We start from the raw sequence: 23,585 nt of genomic DNA, 5'->3' as shown, positions 1-23,585 counted from the left end.
GCAGTTAGTAGTAGCAGATCTCCAAATACAATTAAATGTTTTCCTCCAAAGAGAACGTCATAATCTTTTTTTAATACCTGTTGCATTCTTAAATGCACAAAAGCAAGAATTAAGTTTGAGACCATGCTCACCTCATCAATAATTAAGTTTCATCTACTTCAGCACTCTTGACACTTCATAAGAAGCTTCTCCAGACAACTTCTGATATTCTAATATATTATCATGCTCAACTGGTAATATCAGCAAAGTAATTCCTTTAACATTGTGCGCAGCTAATCCATTTTGAGCTGTTACCACACAAGATAAATGTGAACCAGTAGTTTTTTAAGATATCTGGTCAAAACTTTAATTTAAAAACTGTTACCCGTTCCAGCTTGACCACTGATGTACATCAGAATAGGCTTAAATGATGAACATAGTCTTTTTTTTCATGTAACAAACCATGTTCTATCTGTTCTCTCACTTGTACATATATTTCTTTCTGTTCTATATTTACTTGTTCTTCCAACTATTCTAATATAATATTCTCCTCTTGTGCTTGTTGCATTACAATTTCAACTTCATGCATAGCAATCGCTGCTTCATTTTCCACTATTGGTTGTCCAAGTGGATCTTGACTACATGAACTAGAACTTTGACTATCTTGAGAACTTTCATTAGCAACTTCAGCTGTAATAGTCATTTCCTGTTAAACTTCATAATTCAACATTTGTAAATATGTAGGGAAAATTGAACATGCAATGCTATCTTTACATGCATGAAAAGAATCTTCATAGCAGTCGAAATCTCCAACTAATTCACTTTCGCTATGCCATGGTTTGAACAGTTGGAGAAGTGCTAAATAGTAAAATTCTCGCTTATCTGCAGTTTCACGACTGAGTTTCTTGCGGTTGATAAGATTACCATTTGTGTGTTTTACTAAACATCCATGACATCCAACTACTGCATATTTTCCTTCTTTTAAATTCTGTTTAACATTTCGTTTGAAGCTGTAATGTTGAAGTACTTCATACAGACATAGCTGTTCCAGATGTCGACTCCTTTTCGGATAGTATGTATCCTACATATACGTTTTAAGAATTTCTGTACTGTGTTTCGTTTGCTGCTAAGTATTCAATTTCTTCTAATGAATTCAACACTCTATTTCATGAGCAGGCAAGCCCTAAACTTACCCAATGATCTCTCGTGATTTTGAATATAAACTTGAAGAGGACAAGCAGTCTGAATATTCATAGGATCCAATTTCTCTGTGGGAAAGCATTTTCAAAGTAAAGGTGTAAATTTTTTTGCTAAGGATCTTCTCTTGTGCAATTTCTTCCAACATTTGTTTCATCTAGGTTTTTTCTGATTTCGTTATATATAATTTAACGTAGCGTGCAACAGCAATTGAGTTGTCTGCAACATCCTGGATGTCCATGTTTGCATTCCACATTTTTAAAATAACCGGATTGTGGTCATTAATATACTTTGACAGTTCTTTTCTTTTCAAGTTGTAGGTATTCTTTGGAGATTTGCGAGTTATTGTGTGCCTTACAGAAGAAAAAAAAGAATTTGCTCTTCCTTTAGAAATTACTGGACGTGGAAATCCAAACCGACACTTGGTATAATATTTTCCTTTAGACTTGTATTTTCGTCAGCAGTACTTTCCACAACGGTGACTGTGGAAACGTAAAACTTACTGTCTCAAGCTTCTATCTCCTCCTTCTCTTGGAATCTCACATGTCACATACTGTTCAATGAAAGACAATACTATTTCATTTGAATCCGTTCTAAATTTAGGTGCAGTCTTGATCCACAATAGCATATGTGTATGAGGAGCACCTCTCGCTTGGTATTCCTTTCTCCAAAAGAAATCTCTTGCTTGCTACTCCTTTCTCCAAAAGAAATCGGTAACTTCTCAAAGAGGTGGATTCTTTTTATTGCAGATGAAAGACATCATAGCGTGAAACCTATGATTAGAATATCTGCACACATTTACAGGATCCAAAGAACACAGTTTTTCAGGTGTCTTCATTTCAGCATTCTTTATATTAGAATTTGCTTCTCGTAGAAATATAAGCAAATCTTCCCAAGCATACTCTGCACAGCTAAGTGTCACAAACCATGTTGGTGTACCTAAGTTCCATAACATACACTTCAGTTCTCCATGACGATGATACCAATACTCATTTGTTCCTCGTTGACATGCCATCAAATTAATTAACTGTGCTTCTAAATTTTCATCTGTTTGTTGAACTTTCGCCACAAATTCTTTCGCTGAAAGAAGTGGTTGATGAACTCCAGTTTTCAGTATGTGGTTCACTGCATAGGACAGAGCAGACAGATCACTTTCAAACAAAAGGTGAAATATATATGGTATACATTGCCGGAATCTAGGATCTTCAGAGTATAATCTTGTTGAGCGATATTCTGAAGCTGGAACCCATACAGGTCGGTCATCATATCGTCCACCTTCTCCAGTAGGAAACAGCTGTGGAAAACAACGAGCATCTAAGCTTTTCTCCCTTACACTCATTGGAGTTCCCTTTGCTTTTTTCATTTGGAATAGCTCAGTGCTGTTTCCTATTACTACTTTTGATTGTAGAGGACATATTGTGTAATGTTCATAAATCTCTTCACTCCTTGACTTGTCCACTTTCTCTGTTTGACCACTTGAAATTTCAGATTCATCTTCCAAACTTATTACCTGTTCTTCCACATTTACACTTTTATAATAAATATTATTCTCCACAAGATATAACGTAGCCTTTTGAAGTTTTTTAACATCCACAAATTCTTGCCATATTTTCTGACTCTTTGTTGGTACTCCATTTACTAGAATGATTACTGCTTCATTTTCATCTTTGTCTCCACCAACAATTTCAATATTTTTCTTAAAATCCAAAGGTAAGTACACTACTCTTCCTTTCAGCCCTCTTTGTAAGTCTGTTGGTGGCAGTTTACCTGTTTTAGGCTCCATGCGAATTATAGTTTGAAATTGATGAACAGATTGAATTAGAACTGACTCATATGTATTCAAATCTGCCAGTTCCTCCGGAATAGCTACTAATTCTAACTTATGTACTGCTCTAGCGGGCATTTTGTTCTCTTCTAATTTGTTATAACAATATTTACAAATATGTTAATCATTTCTTAACTCAAATTGATCTTCCACTGACAAGTAAGTTGCAAATTCCTTCTATTTATCATTATTCTTCTTTTCAGATTTCATAATTAGTACGTCGACAACAAACACAAACATAGTTTGGAATTTCAGAGCACACTATGTTAAACTTTCCAATTTATTCTTCAAACTGATCAATCATAATCACTTTGCCATCTTCTTCAACATCTGTAACCGTCAAACTTTCTATACACTGCTCTTCTGAACCAAAATATCGGAATTGAATATCATCACACTTTGTTTGTACATCTGATAAAGAACCGTGTAAAAGAGCTGTATTCAGTTCACTTAAACATAATGCAGGACTTTTTACATAGTACACTTTCCTTACAAATATCCGCATTTCAGAATGGTGTACTGCTAACATCCTCAAGTGATAAACACTTTTACACACTTTTCGTGAAAGACAAGCCAGAGAATGCCCATGTTTCTCAGTATATTTTCTTACATTACATGGATCTAGTCCTTGTAACAACCTAATCTTCTGTTTTACACTTTTCTGTGCATATTCTCGTAACAAATTTCGCATGATATCAATAGATTCCTGTTGTATACTACAAATACTGCTACAACCCCACTTATACACAGGAGCTTGTGTGCATTTCCCTTGCACTTCAGCTATTAACTGTTCTGTTCTGCACTCATAGTAACCATTTTCTCTTTTGGAACAGGACAACCATTCTGAACTTCGTAGCAACAACCTTCAGTATCAACTGCAAATGGTAAACTATTTTCTTGGAAGTAATTCTCCTCATTAAAAAAGGTTCACTATTAGATGTATGTTTCCATTTTCCACTGAAGATTTTACAAAAGTTGCTTCTGTTCACACGTCTTTTTTTTCTTACTTTTGTCTTTCAGAATCTTCATTCTTTTATCCAACACTTTCATACTCTTCAAAATCAAAATGAATATTTTTTGTTTTAACTTAAAAGCAGTATCCACTATGGTTTCAACACGCTGTTTGTTTCAATTGCAGCACTCTTTTTATATTTGCGGCATCTTTTTATTAAATTCTGAATTACTCTATTTCGTAAAGTCTTTGACGAATTTCTTGAAATAGTTTTTGTCTACGGGTAACAAAAACTCATTCCTTATGTTTTTTTTTTCTTGAAATTTGAAGTCGAAGTCTGCTTCTCCTTACTTGAAAATATATTCTTTTTCCTTTGTGTGATGTTATTTTCATTAAATCTTTGTAATACTTTTTAAAACATTGTCTAGTGTTTTTACCAGAAGAAACTCTCTTTGTAGTACTCTTATTAACTTGTAATCCACATTCTTGACTTTTCTTCAAGTAGATTGCCTTTTTGTCCTTCCTTTTTTTCAGTTCTTCTAGGCATTTTAAATTTTTAATCCAAACAAAATAATTTTCTGAGAAAGGAAAAAAAAAAGTTTCAAATATTTGTTACATCTGTTCAATATGTCAAAATAATCACATACAACTACATAAGTTCCACTGGTGGCTTGCAGAGGAAATGCTGCATGGTACTGGAGCGGAATAAGGGAACAGTAGGGTGGCAGGTAGTGTCATCGGACACACAGCACGTATTTATTGAATTATTTAGATTCACCTTTCCATTCTATATGTGACTCCACTACCTCCTACTTTTCCCCTCGACCCCCCCCCTCACCCCTCCCCCGGCCCACCGTTCCACTCACCCCACCGTCCCACAGCATTTCCTCTGCAACCCACTACAGATAACTTTGTAGATAATATTTTGTAAAATTGTTATCTGTATACTTAGAGTGATATTCTCAACTAAATGGCACATGTAAACGTTACCCTTATTAGTTTAACACTTGTATCTGCAACTTAGCAAGCATAACACTGCACCATATTAGCAAAGATATGGTACAGGCTTACACTTCATTGTGGATGTACATAAACCAAGTACAGATCAATTGTTAGAGAGCAACAAAAATGACCGATATGGGGATGGAGAGGGGGGAAAAGATTAAATAAGGTGTTATTCTCATTTTGGTAATGTGCCAGCCGAGTCATGTACGGAGCTTTAACACCAGCAGAAAACCTCGTAAATACGTTAATTTACATTTACGTGTGCTTTAGCACTGTAACCAACACTTTGTACCCCTGAGACTACTGTTTATAAAAATAAACAAACAGAGCCTGGTTTAGTGTAAAAATAGCACACAGTGGGAGTGAGACGTACCCCCCCCCCCCCCCCCCCCTAGAGGGACAGATGCGTTCCGGCTCACAGATGGAGAGCTGAGGGCCGGCTCGCAGAGGAACAGCTATGGACCGAGTGGCATAGGGAGAGCTGCGGGCCGTCTGCTTGCAAAAGGATATCTGCGACTGCTGATGTGGGGCGAGGGAGGGTGAAGGGAGTATCTGGCAGAGGGTAAGCTGCTGTATATTTGCAGTGTTGGCTTGCAGAGGTAGAACTGCGGGCCCGATGGCTTCTAGAGGGAGAACTGCGAGCCGTTGGAACAGTTGCGTGCCAGAGCGAGAGCTGTGAGCTGACGGGCTGCCTCGCAGAGGCAGAGCCGCGAGCCGTCGGCCTGGCTCGCAGAGGGAGAGCTGTGAGCCGACTGGCTGGCTCGTAGAGCTTGCAGAGACAGCCCTCCCTCTACAAGCCAGCCAGTCGGCTCACCGCTCTTCCTCTACGAGCCAGCCCGCTGGCTCACAGCTCTTCCTCTACGAGCCAGCCCGCTGGCTCGCAAATCTCCCTCTGCGAACCACCTGTCGGCTCACATGCAAAACAATGTCTCGCAGCTCTCCCTCTGCAAACCGGGGGGCCCGCAGCTCTACCTCTGCAACACATCACCAGCCCTCAGCTATCCCTCTGCAAACTAATAACTGAGAATATACCACAGCTGTCTGTCTCTGAAATACCTCCTTCACCCTCTCTTGGCCCGCATCACCGGGCATTCCATATTATATCTAACAGTATGATCAAGTTATTCAAACCATGCGTACAGACACAAACCAAGGTACATAGTTACTTTCTGTATTTGTTCTCCATGAAATGTCTGCAACTTGTAAACGTGCTAGCAGTACACCTCCCTTAGCTTATATTTGAATATACCTCTCTGTGTAAAAAATCAGCCAACAAGCTGTACACATAATATATCTGTTTTTTTATTTTATCTGCCTTAAATTAATAACAGATAAATATCCCCCCCTTCCCTTCACCACTATTTCCAGACCAAACATAATTTCCAAACGTGCGACATTTTCTTTATCTCGCCCAAATTTATTTCTCAACACAAATCAACGCCATTTCTGATTTACAAAACTACATACTCTTTTAAACATAACAAATTATACTTCTTATTTGTTACCTCTATACCTTACTCCTAAAACCATGTAATCTTTCAAACTTATGTCACGTCACTTTTGTACTATTGAAACTGATTACGACCTTCTCTTTACACTAAAGATCACACGAACATGCCAATAAAGGTATAAGTGCTATTTTCATACTAGATAAAGCTCTATTACTTAATTTTTTATAAACACTACGGTTTGCTGCACAAAATGGGGGTGACACATGAGTAGAGTAAACTGAGGTGTAATTCCTAAACTTTTATTGCACCGTTCCTTTAATATACGTACATTGAGGGTTTGAAGTGGGATGAAAAAAATTGCGGGTGTCTAAAAGGGGTAGCATTGTTCAGCACCGGTAAGACCCAGCCCACTTAAAGTCCTGCGTATATTCAGCACAGACACACCCTAACAATTTTCATCACTTATAATCACAGTTAGTGAAAAATCGTACAGAAAATTTACTAAGAACATTTTTATTTCTTTTTTATCTCACACATTTATAAAATATCTCTTGTAAAAAAACACCCCTCTCCACCTTTTATTTTGTACGAACGAGCAATAAATAATCCCTTTACCAGCCTCTAGTCACTAACTACTAACACTGTGCACTGTACCCAATTGTAAAGCAGAGACCGTGTTTAGATTATATCTTAAAGTATCATCAAATGATTCAAACCATGCATACATACACAAAGCAACGTGCACGTTTACTTTGTCCGTTTACTCTCCACGTAATCTGTGCACATTCTGAACGGGTTCGCAGTATATCACCTGTCTTCACTTATACTCAAATGTACCTCACAGTGAAAAAAATGACATCACAACCTATGCATATGTAATCTTTCCAACATAATACAGTGCAGTTTTATACCATTGAAACTGATTGCAACATTCTCTATATAGTACAAATTCTACCAATATGCCAATAAACCTATAAGTGCTATTTTTATAATACAAAAAGGTGCATTAGATTATTTTTATAAACAGTACTGCTGGGGGACACAAAATGGTGGCGGAAGGTGGACAGAGTAAATGAAGGTGTAATTCCAAATTTTTTATGCATCGTCCCTTTAGTATACGTATATTAACAGCTTTAAGTGGGATGAAAAAATTGGCGGCTCTCCTAAAGGGGTGGTGGAGCTCAGTACCGATAAGACCCGGACCACTTAAAGGCCTGCGTATATTCAGCAGAGGAACACACCCTGACAATTACTATCACTAATAATCACATTTACTTTAGCACTGTGAACAAATTCGTACAGAAAATATAGAATGAACATTTTCATTTATTTTTTATCTCACATTTTAAAAAAATGTCTTCTGAAGAAACGCTCCCCACCAACTTAGATTTCCTAAGAACATCCAAATCCAAAGCCTCGCAGTACCACACCAGCCTTGACTGATATTGAAATCTACCTCTCAGTGTAAAAAATTAGACCACAAACTGTGCACATAACATTTCTGCTTTTTGTTCCATCTCCAAGTTAATAACACATGAATTTTCTACTCTCACCCCTTCCCCACTATTTCCAGACTGAGCATAATTTGCAAACGTGCGACATTCTGTTTGTCGCCGGAATAGATATACAAATCCAAATTAACGCTACATCGAATTTTCAAAACCATACAATCTTTTACAGATGACAACTTGCACCTTTTCTTTGTGAAAAACTTCTAAACATATATAAAGTACTTTAACAACTAGTCACACTTTATGCATATTTTAGAACCAAGAAAACACCAGACTTTACTAACTATGTTATTTAGAAATAAAAAATACTTCTAAAGTTAAAAATATTGCCTCAATTACTTAACCACTACTACAGAACACATAACGCACCTTCTTAATTCCTAACTTACCTTCGTAGTTGGTATGCAGATCTCAAATGTCACAAACGCATGCAATTCTTTCTTTGTCACACAGTACATGTAATGCACCGCCTTCATCAAGAATGGAACCAGTAATGGCACAATTTCCCTGTTGCTCCACACATAAATACATGTAAAGAACAAATCAGAAAAGTTCATTGATTTTTTTTTAGATTGCAAAACTTCTCTTTATTGGTTATTTTTTAACTTTCCATATAAACAGTTTTTTTAAGGACACATACAGGTGAAAAGTTCAACGTATTGTTAAACCCAACGATATTTTTTTTGCAACATTTTCTACAACATTTAACAGCACGTGCAGGTCAAAAGTTCACCATTCTTTCAAGTTCGAACTGCACCTTCTAAATACAATTAGCAGGTGTGGTTGAGCTGAGCAAATTTTATCCTATAATATGTACTCCACGTATAAACTGCTTTTTTATTAACCAATGACAAAGATGCTTTTCCTCAAAACTAATATGCACCCTACTTTTTAGGAAACAATGCATTTCAACTCCCAATCGGTTAACGTTTTGTATGTAAAAAAAAAAAAGTAGTTGCCCCATCTTTAAACGTAGCTCTCATTCTACGAACAGATTGCATGAGCTACAGACATCTATCCATATCTTCCAGCCATACCTTCAAAATGCTAGTGTGCATTGTAGGACATAGCTATGTTTTCTGGTGCAAGAGGTATGCAGAACAGAGACGTATTGACTTAGGCCTAGGTTTACAAAATGTGCACATTAAATGGTTTGCACAGAGAGGATTGAAGTGGCACCAATTGCTGCCTTTGGTTAAGACCTGTTTCCATCTCCAACACCCTGACCTCATGATTGTGCACTGTGGTGGTAATGACCTAGGCATATTGACTGGGGCACATTTGGAAATGCTTATGAAGGACACCTTTGGACAATTTGATGTTACTTTTGCTTCAAACTGTCTTTGTATATTCCAATATATGCCAAAGACAGAAGTGGAAATGGTCAACCCAATTTTGTCATAAGATTGAAAAATATAGGAAGAATGTTAACATAGCTGTATCTGTATACCTCAGAGACCATAGAATGGGGTTGATCTACAACAACAACATACGTTTTGATATGGCTCATATCTACAGAAGTGATGGAGTACACTTCACAGATGAGGGAAACAGAGTTTTTCCTGAATAACCTGAAGCTGTGCATCCCCACTTATATGTAGCTCCAACTAATAAACACAAGGGCTCTTTTTAGAGCCACCTTATATTCCCAATTTCGGCTCGCAAAGTGTCGGCTGCGGTACGGCTAGCAGAGGGAGACCTGAGGACCGTCGGGCAGGCTCGCAGAGGAAGAGCTGCGGCCTGTGGGCTCGGCTCGTAGAGGGAGAGCTACGGGCCGTCAGCTCGCAAAAGCACAGCAGCGTACTGGCTCGCAGAGGGAGAGCTGTGGTCTGACTCGCAGAGGGAGACCAACAGGCCTGCTAGCAGAGACACAGCTACGAGCTAACGGGCTGGCTCGCAGAGGTACAGCTGCGGGCCCGAGCTGCGACCCGATGGGCTGACTTGCAGAGGGAGAGTAACGGCCCGATGGGCCTTCTAGCACGGACACTGCTCTGAGCTAATGAGGTGACTCGCAGAGGTAGAGCTGCAGGCCCGACGGGGTTTAGGGTAGTGCACTTTTTGTAGTGTAGGGGTCGTGTTTTACGGTTTAAGGTAGTGCAGTGGTGTTTGGGTAGTGTAGGGGGTCATGTTTTAGGGTTTAGGGTAGTGCAGTGGTGTTTGGGTAGTGTAGGGGGTCGTTCTGGGGGTATATTTAGGGTTTAGGGTAGTGAAGTCGTGTTTGGAAAGTGTAGGGGGTACTGCTGGGGGTAGTGTTTTTGGGTTTAGTGCAGTGCAGTGGTGTTTGGGTAGTGTAGGGGTTCATGGTGGTTGTAGATTTAGGGTTTAGGGTAGTGCTGTGTTTGTGTAGTGTAGGAGGCCGCACTGGGGGTAGTGTTTTTAGGGTTGTGCAGTAGTGTTTGGGTAGTGTAGGGGGATCGTGCTGGTGGAAGTGTTTTAGGGTTTAGTGTACTGCAGCGATGTTTGGGTAGTGTAGGGGTTCATGCTGGTTGTAGATTTAGGGTTTAGGGTAGTGCCGTGGTGTTTGTGTAGTCTAGGGGGTCACGCTGGGGGTTGTGTTTTAGGGTTTAGGGTAGTGCAGTGGTGTTTGGGTAGTGTAGGGGTCACGCTGGTGGTAGTGTTTTAGGGTTTAGGGTAGTGCAGTGGTGTTTGGGGAGTGTAGGGGGATCGTGCTGGTGGAAGTGTTTTAGGGTTTAGGGCAGTGGAGTATGGTTTAGGGTAGTGTAGGGGGTCGTGCTGGTGGTAGTGTTTTAGTGCAGTGCAGTGGTGTTTGGGTAGTGTGGGGGTCAAGCTGGTGGTAGTGTTTTAGGGTTTAGGGTAGTACAGTCGTGTTTGTGTAGTTTAGGGGGTCTTACTGGGGATAGATTTAGGGTTTAGGGTAGTGCAGTGGTGTGTGTGTGTGTAGTGTAGGGGGTCGTGTTTTAGGGTTTAGGATAGTGCAGTGGTGTTTGGGTAGTGTAGGGGGTCGTGCTGGGAGTATTGTTTTAGGGTTTAGGGTAGTAAAGTGGTGTTTGTGTAGTGTAGTGGGTAGTGCTGTGGGTATATTTAGGGTTTAGGGTGGTGTAGTCATGTTTGTGTAGTGTGGGAGGGGTTTAGGGTAGTGCAGTGTTTGCGTAGTGTAGGGGGTCATGTTTTAGGGTTTAGGGTAGTGCAGTGGTGTATGGGTAGTGTAGGGGGTCGTGCTGAGGGTAGATTTAGGGTTTAGGGCAGTGCAGTGGTGTTTGGGTAGTGTAGGGTGTCATGCTGTGGGTAGTGTTTTAGGGTGTAGGGCAGTGCAGTGGTGTTTGTGTAGTGTAGGGGGTCGTGCTAGGGGTAGTGTTTTAGGGTGTAGGGTAGTGCAGTGGTGTTTGTGTAGTTTAGGGGGTCATACTGGGGGTAGATTTAGGGTTTAGGGTAGTGCAGTCATGTTTGTGTAGTGTAGGGGACCGTGTTTTAAGTTTTACGATAGTGCAGTGGTGTTTGGGTAGTGTAGGGCATTGTGCTGGGGGTAGTGTTTTAGTGTTTAGTGTAGTGCAGTGTTGCTTGCGTAGTGTAGGGGGTCATGTTTTAGGGTTTAGGGTAGTGCAGTGGTGTATGGTTAGTGTAGGGGGTTGTGCTGGGGGTAGTGTTTTAGGGTTTAGGGCAGTGCAGTGGTGTTTGGGTAGTGTAGGGGGTCGTGCTGGGGTAGTGCAGTGGTGTTTGGGTAGTATATGGGGGTCATGCTGGGGGTAGTGTTTTAGGGTTTAGGGTAGTGCAGTGGTGTTGTACTGTAGGGGGTCGGGTTTTAGGGTAGTGCAGTGGTGTTTGTGTAGTGTAGGGTGTCATGCTGGGGGTGTAGTGTTTTAGGGTTTAGGGTAGTGCAGTGGTGTTAGTGTAGTGAAGCTTGTCATCTTCGTGGTAGTGTTTTTAGGGTTTAGGATAGTGAAGTGGTGTTTGTGTAGTGTAGGGGGTTGTGCTGTGGGTAGTGTTTTAGGGTGTAGGGTTGTGCTGTGGTGTTTGGGTAGTGTTGGGGCCGTGTTTAAAGGTTTAGGGTAGTGAAGTGGTGATTGTGTAGTGGGTCGTGCTGGGGGTATATTTAGGGTCTAGGGTGGTGCAGTCATGTTTGTGTAGTGTAGGGGTTTAGGGTAGTTAAGTGGTGTTTGTGTAGTGTAGGGGGTTGTGCTGGGGGTAGTGTTTTAGTGTTTAGGGTAGTGCAGTGTTTGCGTAGTGTAGGGGGTCATGTTTTAGGGTTTAGGGTAGTGCAGTGGTGTTTGTGTAGTGTAGGGGGTTGTGCTGGGGGTAGTGTTTTAGTGTTTAGGGTATTGCAGTGTTTGCATAGTGTAGGGGGTCATGTTTTAGGGTTTAGGGTAGTGCAGTGGTGTATGGGTAGTGTAGGGGGTCGTGCTGGGGGTAGATTTAGGGTTTAGGGCAGTGCAATGGTGTTAGTGTAGTGGCGTGGATAGTGCTGGTGGTATATTTAGGGTTTAGGGTAGTGCAGTCATGTTTGTGTAGTGTAGGGGACCGTGTTTTAAGTTTTAGGGTAGTGCAGTGGTGTTTGGGAAGTGTAGGGGGTTGTGCTGGGGGTAGTGTTTTAGTGTTTAGGGTAGTGCAGTGTTTGCGTAGTGTAGGGGGTCATATTTTAGGGATTAGGGTAGTGCAGTGGTGTATGGGTAGTGTAGGGGGTTGTGCTGGGGGTAAGGTTTTAGGGTTTAGGGCAGTGCAGTGGTGTTTGGGTAGTGTAGGGGGTCGTGCTGGGGTAGTGTTTTAGGGTTTAGGGCAGTGCAGTGGTGTTTGGGTAGTATAGGGGAGTCATGCTGGGGGTAGTGTTTTAGGGTTTAGGGCAGTGCAGTGGTGTTTGTGTAGTGTAGGGGGTCATGCTGGGGGTAGTGTTTTAGGGTTTAGGGCAGTGCAGTGGTGGTGGTGTAGTGTAGGGGGTCGTGTTTAAGGGTAGTGCATTGCTGTTTGTATAGTGTCGGGTGTCATGCTGGGGGTAGTGTTTTTAGGGTTTAGGGTAGTGCAGTGGTGTTTGTGTAGTGTAGCTTGTCGTCTTCGTGGTAGTGTTTTAGGGTTTAGGACAGTGAAGTGGTGTTTGTGTAGTGTAGGGGGTTGTGTTTTAGGGTAGTGCAGTGGTATTTGGGTAGTGTAGGGGTTCATGCTGGGGGTAGTGTTTTAGGGTTTAGGGTAGTGCAGTGGTGTTTGGGTAGGGGTCGTGTTTCAGGGTAGTGCAGTGATGTTTGGGTAGTGTAGGGGGTCAGGCTGGTTGTTGTGTTTTACGGTTTAGGGTAGTGCAGTGGTGTTTGTGTAGTGTAGAGGGTCGTGCTGGGGGTAGTGTTTTAGTGTTTAGGGTAGTGTTTTAGGGTTTAGGGTAGTGCAGTGGTGTGTGGGTAGTGTAAGGGGTAGTGCTGGGAGTAGTGTTTTAGGGTTTACGGTAGTGAAGTGGTGTTTGTGTAGTGTAGGGGGTCGTGTATTAGGGTAGTGCAGTGGTGTTTGGGTAGTGTAAGGGGTCGTGCTGGGAGTAGTGTTTTAGGGTTTAAGGTAGTGAAGTGGTGTTTGTGTAGTGTAGGGGGTCGTGTTTTAGGGTTTAGAGTAGTGCAGTGGTCTTTGGGTAGTGTAAGGGGTCGTGCTGGGAGTAGTGTTTTAGGGTTTAGGGTAGTGAAGTGGTGTTTGTGTAGTGTAGGGGATCCTGTATTAGGGTAGTGCAGTGGTATTTGGGTTGTGTAGGGGTTCATGCTGGGGGTTGTGTTTTAGGGTTTATGGTAGTGCAGTGGTGTTTGGGGAGTGTAGGAGGTCGTGCTGGAGGTAGTGTTTTAGGGTATAGTGGTAGTGCAGTGGTGTTTGGGTATTGTAGGGGGTCGTCCTAGGGTTAGAATTAGGTTTTAGGGTAGTGCAGTCGTGTTTGTGTAGTGTAGATGGTCGTGCTGGGTGTAGCGTTTTTGGGTAGTGCAGTGGTGTTTGTGAGGTGTAGGGGGTTATGTATTAGGGTAGTGCAGTGGTATTTGGGTAGTGTAGGGGTTCATGCTGGGGGTTGTGTTTTAGGGTTTAGGGTAGTGCAGTGGTTTTTGGGGTAGTGTTTTATTGTGTAGGGTAGTGCAGTGGTGTTTGTGTAGTGTAGGGGGTCGTGCTGGGGTAAGTGTTTTAGGGTATAGGGTAGGGCAGTGGTTTTTGGGTAGTGTAGGGGTTGTGCTAGGGGTAGTGTTTTATTGTTTAGGGTAGTGCATTGGTGTTTGTGTAGTGTCGGGGGTCGTGCTGGGGGTAGTGTTTTAGGGTCTAGTGTAGTGGTGTTTGTGTAGTGTAGGGGGTTGTGCTGGGGTAGATGTAGGATTTAGGGTAGTGCAATGGTGTTTGGGTAGTGTAGGGGGTAATGCTGGGTTAGATTTAGGGTTTAGGGTAATGCAGTAGTGTTTGGGTAGTGTAGGGGGGTCATGCTGCAGGTAGTGTTTTAGTGTTATGGTAATGCAGTGGTGTTTGGGTAGTGTAGGGGGCATGCTGGGGGTAGTGTTTTAGTGTTTAGGGCAGAGCAGTGGTGTTTGTGTAGTGCAGGGGGTCGTGCTGGGGGTAGATTTAGGGTTTAGGGTAGTGCTGCGGTGTTTGTGTAGTGTAGGGGGTCGTGCTGGGTTAGTGTTTTAGGGTTTGGAGTAGTGCAGTGGTGTTTGTGTAGGGGGTCGTGTTTTAGGGTTGTGCAGTGATGTTTGGTTATTGTAGGGGGTCGTACTGGGGGTAGATATAGGGTTTAGGGCAGTACAGTGGTGTTTGTGTAGTGTAGGGGGTCGTTCTGGGGATAGTGTTTTAGGGTTTAGGGTAGTGCAGTGGTATTTGTGTAGTGTAGGTGTTCGTGTTTTAGGGTTTAGGGTAGTGCAGTGGTGTTTGGGTAGTGTAGGGGGTCGTGCTGGGAGTAGTGTTTTAGGGTTTAGGGTAGTGAAGTGGTGTTTGTGTAGTGTAGGGGGTCGTGCTGGGGGTAGATTTAGGGTTTAGGGTAGTGCAGTCATGTTTGTGTAGTGTAGGGGGTCGTGTATTAGGGTTTAGGGTGGTGCAGTGGTGTTTGGGTAGTGTAGGGGGTTGTGCTGGGGGTAGTGTTTCAGTGTTTAGGGTAGTGCAGTGTTTGTGTAGTGTAGGGGGTCATGTTTTAGGGTTTAGGGTAGTGCAGTGGTGTTTGGGTAGTGTAGGGGGTCGTGCTGGGGGTAGTGTTTTAGGGTAGTGAAGTGGTGTTTGTGTAGTGTAGTGGGTCCTGCTGGTGTAGTTTTAGGGTTTAGGGTAGTGCAGTGGTGTTTGTGTAGTGTAGGGGGTCGTGCTGGGGGTAGTGTTTTAGGGTAGTGCAGTGGTATTTGTGTAGTGTAGGGGGTCTTGTTTTACAGTAGTGCAGTGATGTTTGGGTAGTGTAGGTGGTCATGCTGGGGGTTGTGTTTTAGGGTTTAGGGTAGTGCAGTGGTGTTTGTGTAGTGTAGGGGGTTCTGTTTTAGGGTAGTGCAGTTGTATTTGGGTAGTGTAGGGGTTCATGCTGGGGGTAGTGTTTTAGGGTTTAGGGTAGTGCAGTGGTGTATGGGTAGTGTAGCGGGTCGTGCTGGGGGTAGTGTTTTAGGGTGTAGGGTAGTGCAGTGGTGTTTGTAGTGTAGGGGGTCGTGCTGGGGGTAGTTTTTTAGGGTTAAGTTAGTGCAGTGGTGTTTGGGTAGATCGACAACAATAGATCTCGCCAAGCGTTCAGCGTATGCGGTGCGTTGCTAGGCGAGACCTAAAAGCATTGCACCAACACGGCTGCCAATTCTTCCTGGATTGAAATGTTGTCAGCCAATTAGAGCCAAGCTCGTGCGTGTGTAGTTGGGTCCCGCCCAGTTATATAAACACATTTTTCCATTAATATCTCAAAAACTACTGAACGGATTTACACCATTTAAAAAAAAAAAAGGTCTCTTTATGAAACAAGGGCTACCTTTTTGCCAAATTTGGTGTAATTCCATTCAGCAGTTAGAGCTGTAGCCGTGTCTCAAGTTTCCTATGGGAATTAACATGGATAAAACATGTTTTGGGACCCCCTTTTTTCTCGCCCCCCGCTTGGCGAATCACCCCAAAACTTTCAGGATAGGAGCTGACCAGAGCGCCCCACAAGTTTTGAAAATTTCACGAAGATTCGCCAAAGTTGTTGGGAAAACAAAAAACACTTTTCCTATGGTGATGTCATTTGAGATGTCATCAGTGAAGTCATGAGTGATGTCACTGACCATGTCATGAGTGATGTAATATGTGACGTCATCAGCAGTGCATTGCAGGGGCGCGAGTTACAGTTAGCTGAACTAACTATAACAGGGGAATTTCTAGGGTTTTGTACGAGGGAAATGTCCAGCTAACTATAACGTGCATGAAACCTATGGTTTTTTCAGTGAATTTCAAAGGCTTTTTAAATGCTAATTCCTGTCTACAACTTATCTCTAAAGCCATGATGTTTAATGATTTTCATTGGATTTCTACATTTTTCTATTTCAGTGTGTCAATTCCTTTAATTCTTTTTTTTTTTTTTATTTCACCATTTTTTAACTTAAACGTTGGAGACCGTGGGGGGAGCCCCCACGGTCCCAGCCGGCTCCTCGCGTCCTTCGAGAGCCGGCATTGCTTTTCCACATGGGGAGCTGCTGACATGCAGCTCCCCGTGTGGAAAAGCAATATCGTTTGGATGTTTGGTTTCCCTGCTCTCTCTTTCAAAATCCTAACGAAGTTTGCTATGGGAGGGCGGGAGACTCCCGCCCTCTCATAGCAAACAACAGTGTCCTGGGGATGGGCACCCCAGGACACTGTAGGAGCCGGCCCTGGGGGGTGGCGGTCCCCAGGGCCCTCGAGGGCTCCAGGAGGGGGGCCACGCAGCCCCCTCTCCCATTTATTTATAAAGATTTTGTCCCCGGGATTTGGCCCACCTGGGGGCTAATTATTAACGAAGCGCGGAAGCCCGCGCTTCGGGGTATTTTTTTTTTTTCCGGCCGGATCCGCGAACCCTGCGCGCATTTCGCCGTTTAAAAAAAGAGGGCCCCAGGGGGTCCTTCTGGGACCCCCTAAGCAACACTAGAGGGTCAGAGTATTTCTACCCTGCTCCCTTAACATCTTTCACACACTAATTTCCCTTACTTAATCAGCCTCGCTTCTACCGAAGCACAAAATGGCTGCCAACAGTTCCTGGTTTCGAATGTAGACAGACACTTGACAGCCAATTAGCATTCAGCGCGTGATCGGGAGGGTGCGCGCTCGGTTCGCAGAGGGTGTGCGTGGGTGCGCATAGGGTACGCGGATCCTCCGAGGCCATAGATATATCTATCTTTTTTACTCTAATTTTCTCAGGAACTACTGAACTGAGGACTACCTCTTTGCCAAATTTGGTGTAATTCCGTTCAGCAGTTCGGGCTGTAGCTGCGTCAACAGGTCCTATGGGAAATTGCATGGGGAAAACGTGTTTTGGGACCCCCCTTTTTTCTCAGCCCCTGCTTGACGAATCACCACGAAACTTTCAGGATAGGAGCGGACCGGAGCTGGCCAACAGTTTTGGAAAGTTTTGCGAAGATTCGTCAACCGGCGCCAGACTTATTGAGAATAGAATGTTGCGGATTTCCTATGGAAAATAGGTCCTAACTATAACTACCTACTGGCAACCTTTCTTCTGGATGTATTGCAGTCGGCTCAGACCGTGAGGTGCCCTGCGGCGGAAGAGCCGGTCCGCAGCGTAAAAAATGAAGAAACGCTGCTGGAACTCCAGGTCCAGTTGGAGATTGAAAAATTCAAGGCTGTAAGTGGGGTGCGATCACAATTGCCACATTATGGATTTAATTGAATTAGAGGAATTTACGGCGCAATCACTATGAAAGTATTTAGTAGAACTAATTTTACCAACATGCATCTGCTACTGACGCCCACTGGGCGGAACATTTAAATATGCGCAGTTGCGCTGAGAATTCTGTTGCCGCTCCTCAAAGATGCCTGTGCCAGTGAACAAGGGAGGTTGTTCCCGAAACGCGTATGGAGAATACAGGCTTAAGAGAAGTTTGTGGGATGCACACTGCTTCAACGTTTGATATCTCCAATAAATGGGATTTAAAAGCTCGGAGTGTGAGGCGCCTCATTGCTTAGAGTAGCTTTCTTCTGTATATATATATATATATATATATTCACTGAAAAAACCATAGGTTTCACACATGTTATAGTTAGCGGAAATTTTACTGATAAAAAACCAATGAAATTCCCCCGTTATAGTTAGTGCAGGCAACTATAACTCACGCGTCGGACCTGATACACAGTGGGGGATTGTGCCTCTGCATTGCCGCTGATTGTAAGAAGCTTTTCACCTGCCTGAGTGTGCCAGCGTTGGGTAAAACCTTTTTTGAAAACACATTAGTGGCTCACCCGGCCACGTCTCGGCACCACCGCTGCAGTGCGGGTCTGCCTCCGCTTTGATCAGTCGTGATGGCGGAACAGGAGGTGCTCTTGTAATGATGAAAGCGGCTGCAAAAGGACTATCTGGTTCCCTGTTTTAATTTTGAAGGACTCTTGGCAGCGTGTGACCCATTTGGGTTTGATTGAACTACGAATCCCAATATGCATTTCTGCTTATTTGAGCAAGTATTCACAAGATTGGAAATAAAAGAGGGAATTTGTAGACCACAAAGCTGCCATTATGTTCCTTGCGGTCCATGAGGAAGAGCTACGGCTTGAAACGCGTCGGACCTGATACACAGTGGGGGATTGTGCCTCTGCATTGCCGCTGATTGTAAGAAGCTTTTCACCTGCCTGAGTGTGCCAGCGTTGGGTAAAACCTTTTTTGAAAACATATATATATATATATATATAGTTATCTACTGGCCGCAGCTCTCTTGAATAAACGAATTTGGCAAATCACTTACCAGTGGTGCGGTGTCTTCCTCAGCAGGCAACTCGTGCGGTGTTTGATGTTGAGCGGCTGGCCTGAGCCGCGGAAGACGCTCCGATGCTGTTCCAGCATTCCTGTTGGTCCGTCAACTGGCGGACTGGCTAATGGCACTGGCGCTGTTTCTCATGAGATCCAAAGCTGTGACAAGGACAATATCTCCGTGCCACGATCCACTGGGATGTGACTTTAAGAATTAATCGAGTTAGCAGCGGGCAGCTCACCTGAGAAAAATAGCGGCACTACAAGTACCAGCAGGCCTTCGTGTGAGGGCCACGCCTACTGAGGCAGGGTATTTGAAAAACAAGAGTTGCCGCCAAAAGTGTTCTGCTGCTTCACTCGAGTCCAATGCCCCTGATGAAGTGCATCACGAAACGCGTCGGGTTGGACAATTGATGTGTGGTTCGAGTTATCTACTGGCCGCAGCTCTCTTGAATAAACGAATTTGGCAAATCACTTACCAGTGGTGTGGAGTCTTCCTCAGCAGGCAACTCTTGCGGTGTTTGATGTTGAGCGGCTGGCCTGAGCCGCAGAAGACGCTCCGATGCTGTTCCAGCATTCCTGTTGGTCCGTCAACCGGCGGACTGGCTAATGGCACTGGCGCTGTTTCTCATGAGATCCAAAGCTGTGACAAGGACAATATCTCCGTGCCACGATCCACTGGGATGTGACTTTAAGAATTAATCGAGTTAGCAGCGGGCTGCTCACCTGAGAAAAATAGCGGCACTACAAGTACCAGCAGGCCTTCGTGTGAGAGCCACGCCCACTGAGGCAGGGTATTTGAAAAACAAGAGTTGCCGCCAAAAGTGTTCTGCTGCTTCACTCGAGTCCAATGCCCCTGATGAAGTGCATCACGAAACGCGTCGGGTTGGACAATTGATGTGTGGTTCGAGTTATCTACTGGCCGCAGCTCTCTTGAATACACAAATTTGGCAAATCACTTACCAGTGGTGCGGTGTCTTCCTCAGCAGGCAACTCGTGCGGTGTTTGATATATATATATATATATATATATATATATATTATCTACTGGCCGTCACCAGTAGATAGTTATAGTTAGGACCGTGTTTCCATAGGAAATCCGCAACATTCTATTTGGAATAACTTTTGCGTCGATTGACGAATCCTCGCGAAATTTTCAAAATAGGTGGGGCGCTCCGCTCCTTCCCTGAAAGTCTCGGGGGGGATTCGTCAAGCGGGGGCTGAGAAAAAGGGGGGGTCCCAAAACGCGTTTTCCCCATGCATTTTCCCATAGGACCTTTAGTCCACGCTACAGCCCGAACGGCTGAACAGAAAACCTTGAAATTTGGCAGAGAGGTAGTCCTCAGGTCAGGGATGTGCCTTTTGCAGGTCTGGTGTAAATCTGTTCAGTATTTTCTGAGAAAATAGCATTTAAAAGCATATATAGATCTATAGGCGCGCACCGTGCGCGTACGGTAAGCGCACCCTGCCGTGCACGAGCGCAATTCTGATTGGTTGTTAGATCTTAGTAAACATTCGAATCGGTCGAAACCAGGAAGTGTCGGCCGCCATTTTGTCTCTCGCAGTCCGAGGGAGGTGAAAAATAAAGGTGGAGAACAAGAAAAGGGGGCAGGGTGGACAGTTCCTGACCCCCTAGCCATTGTCAGGGGGTCCCCAAAGGACCCCCAAGGGCCATAAATGTTTTTAATATTTTTACGAAAAATCGCGCAGTGCGCTTACCGTGCGCGCATGGTACACGCACGGTGAAAAAGCTTAAAAAAAAAAAATTAAATAATAATTACATAACTTAGCATTTAAAAAAACGTACAAATTCACTGAAAAAACCATAGGTTTCACACACGTTATAGTTAGGAATTAGCATTTAAAAAACCTTGCAAATTCACTTAAAAAACCATAGGTTTCACACATGTTATAGTTAGCTGGACATTTCCCTCGTAAAAAACCAATGAAATTCCCCCGTTATAGTTAGTAAAGGGAACTATAACTCACGCGACCGCAATCCACTGCTGATGACGTCAGATATTACATCACTGATGACATATGTGTCTTTCTGTAAAATAAATATTTATTAAATATGTATAGCTAAAGGTTAAAGGAAAGAAAAATGGGTAAATAAGTGAATAAATACAGTGATGTAATATCTGACGTCATCAGCAGTGGATTGCGGTCGCGGGAGTTATAGTTCCCTTTACTAACTATAACGGGGGAATTTCATTGGTTTTTTACGAGGGAAATGTCCAGCTAACTATAACATGTGTGAAACCTATGGTTTTTTTAAGTGAATATATATATATATATATATATATATATATATATATATAATTTCTTTTTATTATTTACTCCATGCATTTTAAGTAAGACCACAGAAAGAAAGAAATCTACAAAACATTAAGTTCCATAGGGGGAGCCTACCAGCACCGAAACCGCCCTCATCGCCACCACCGACGACATCAGGACCTTGCTGGACAACGGCGAAACCGCGGCCCTCATCCTCCTAGACCTCTCGGCCACCTTCGACACAGTCTGTCACCACACCCTACGCACATGTCTCCACAACGCAGGAATCTCCGACAACGCCCTGGACTGGATCACCTCCTTCCTCACTGACAGAACCCTTCCCCCATTCCGATCCGAAGCCACCAATATCAACTGTGGCGTACCCCAAGGATCATCCCTCAGCCCGACCCTCTTCAACATCTACATGACATCACTCGCCAACTGATCACACGACCTCAACATAGTCCCATACGCCGACGAAACTCAGCTTATCCCCTCTCTCACCAAGGACCCCGCCACCGCCAAAACCAACTTCCACGAAGGAATGATGGCCGTCGCCGAATGGATGAAGAACAGTCGCCTGAAACTAAACTCTGACAAGACGGAGGTCCTCATCCTCTGCTCCACCCTTTCTGCTTGGGACGACTCCTGGTCAGCCTCGCTGGGAGCTGCACCGACACCCACTGACCACGCACGCAACCTGGGGTTCATCCTGGACTCAGCACTGTCCATGACCCCACAAGTCAACGCCGTATCCTCCTCCTGCTTCAACACGCTCTGCATGCTTCGCAAAATCTACAGATGGCCCTCATCACAGCAGGGTGGACTACGGCAGCGCCCTCTATGCGGGAATCACGGCCAAACTCCAGAAAAGACTTCAGCGCATACAGAACGTCTCATCCTCGACATCCGCCGTCACAGCCACATCACTGCCCACCTGAGGGACCTGCACTGGCTCCCCGTCAACAAGATAATCACCTTCAAGCTCCTCACCCACGCTCACAAAGCACTCCACGATGCCGGACCAGTATACATCAACAAACGACTCACCTTCTGCACCCCCAACCACCAGCTTCGTTCCGCTGACCTTGCCACCGTTCCACGCATCCACCGAATGACTACCGGCAGCAGATCCTTCTCCCACCTCGCCGCCAAGTCATGGAACACCCTCCCCATCCACCTGCGCCAGACCCAGGACCTGCTGACCTTCAGGAGACTTCTCAAGACCTGGCTGTTCGAGCAGGAGCAGCTCTTCCCCCCCCCCCCCTCCCACTCTCTCCCCCCCCCTTAGCGCCTTGAGACCCTCACGGGTGAGTAGTGCGCTCTACAAATGTCTGATTGATTCATTGATTGATTGACTTTATATTCTGCTGCTGCGCTATGTAATCTAAATTTTGAAACAAGCACTCTAGTATTATGCCCTTTAGCAACAAATCCTGGCTGGGAAGGATTTACGAGCACACAGTCACTTATTCACTTGTTGTTTGCACAAAATGTCAGTTGAATATGGACAAATATGACAGGAATGGTATTGCACTGTTATTTGTAGAAATTTTAACGAAATTGTCTTTGATATTTATATTTTATAAATGTTTGGTAAGCACCGTTGAATAAAAGCATTGTGCAGAAAAAATAATTTTCATACAAGCATAATGACCTGTTTGTACATTCCAAGTCTTTTGACTATATCCATTACTTGTTAAGCACTTGTAACTTTAAAAGAGCCGATCATAAAAAAATAGCATTGTCATATAATCAAGGCCGGCAACGGCTGAAAACGGGTTATGGCGGATATTACTCAAGCGCTCAATTTTTGGTCCGAGCTTGTTTCTTCCCACCAGGGAGATACATGCAGCGAGGATTTGTGATATTGATATATATATATATATATATATATATATAGCACTTAACTGAGTTAGCACAGCAGCATATGCACGAGTTACATGTGGAGTAAACAAAAGTACATATAAACAATATATCAAGGAGATTTACAACAGACAGTAGCATAGATGGAAGATGTAGATTCTGAGGTAGCTAAGGTTGTGAAGGTGGGGAGAGTAGAGGAACAGATTTCCCTGAGGTAGTGATGCTGAGATTTATTTAGAAGGTGTAGGGTGGTAGCAAACAGGCCAGTCAGATTTATGGTTCAGGGTTTTTATATTTGTTGAAGATATCTCAGTTTCTTCTTGAAATGAGGGAACGGGTGCGTTCCCGGGAGAAGAAGTGGGTGCAGGATTTCTCTTTCTTAAATTTAGCTGGAATCAAGAGTAGACTGTTAGAGCTTTGAAGATGTCTGTTTTGACCAGCTTTTGATCATTTCTTTGCATAGTTGGCTGTTTTTTTTGTGTAGAGAACTTTGTGGGTTATGCAAGCAGTTTTGAGTATAGCCAGTTTAGTTTCTTGACAGTTGGAGTGATGTGGTCGAAGTTATTCTCTCCCGACTGTAGTCTAGCCACTGTGCGGAGTGTGTCTTTCAAAGAGGCTAGGTGTGTTTTTGGGGCACCAGTAATCGTTGCATTACCGTAGTCTTGCTTGGGGCTTGCACCACAGTCCTTTAG

The 23,585-nt window shown here is 43.7% G+C and overlaps 1 protein-coding gene across 3 annotated transcripts in view; it reads left to right on the top strand.

The window, feature by feature from the left end:
* Positions 1-23,585, top strand: part of GPD2 (glycerol-3-phosphate dehydrogenase 2) — a 927,571-nt gene that overhangs the window by 162,661 nt on the left and 741,325 nt on the right. The window contains exon 1 of one of the 3 annotated variants that reach the window (XM_085645520.1): positions 3,835-3,885. The exons of the other annotated variants lie outside the window; for them this stretch is intronic. The gene's annotated coding sequence lies outside the window, so the exon portion shown is untranslated. Of the gene's footprint in view, positions 1-3,834; positions 3,886-23,585 lie in introns of those variants that run through there. 3 annotated transcript variants of the gene reach the window in all.

The sequence above is a fragment of the Triturus cristatus genome, chromosome 3_1 (assembly GCF_964204655.1).
Source record: "Triturus cristatus chromosome 3_1, aTriCri1.1, whole genome shotgun sequence".
In the NCBI taxonomy this organism is placed as follows: Eukaryota; Metazoa; Chordata; class Amphibia; order Caudata; family Salamandridae; genus Triturus; species Triturus cristatus.
Note: the sequence above shows the minus strand (reverse complement) of the source record. Positions and strands in the feature narration are given on the sequence as shown.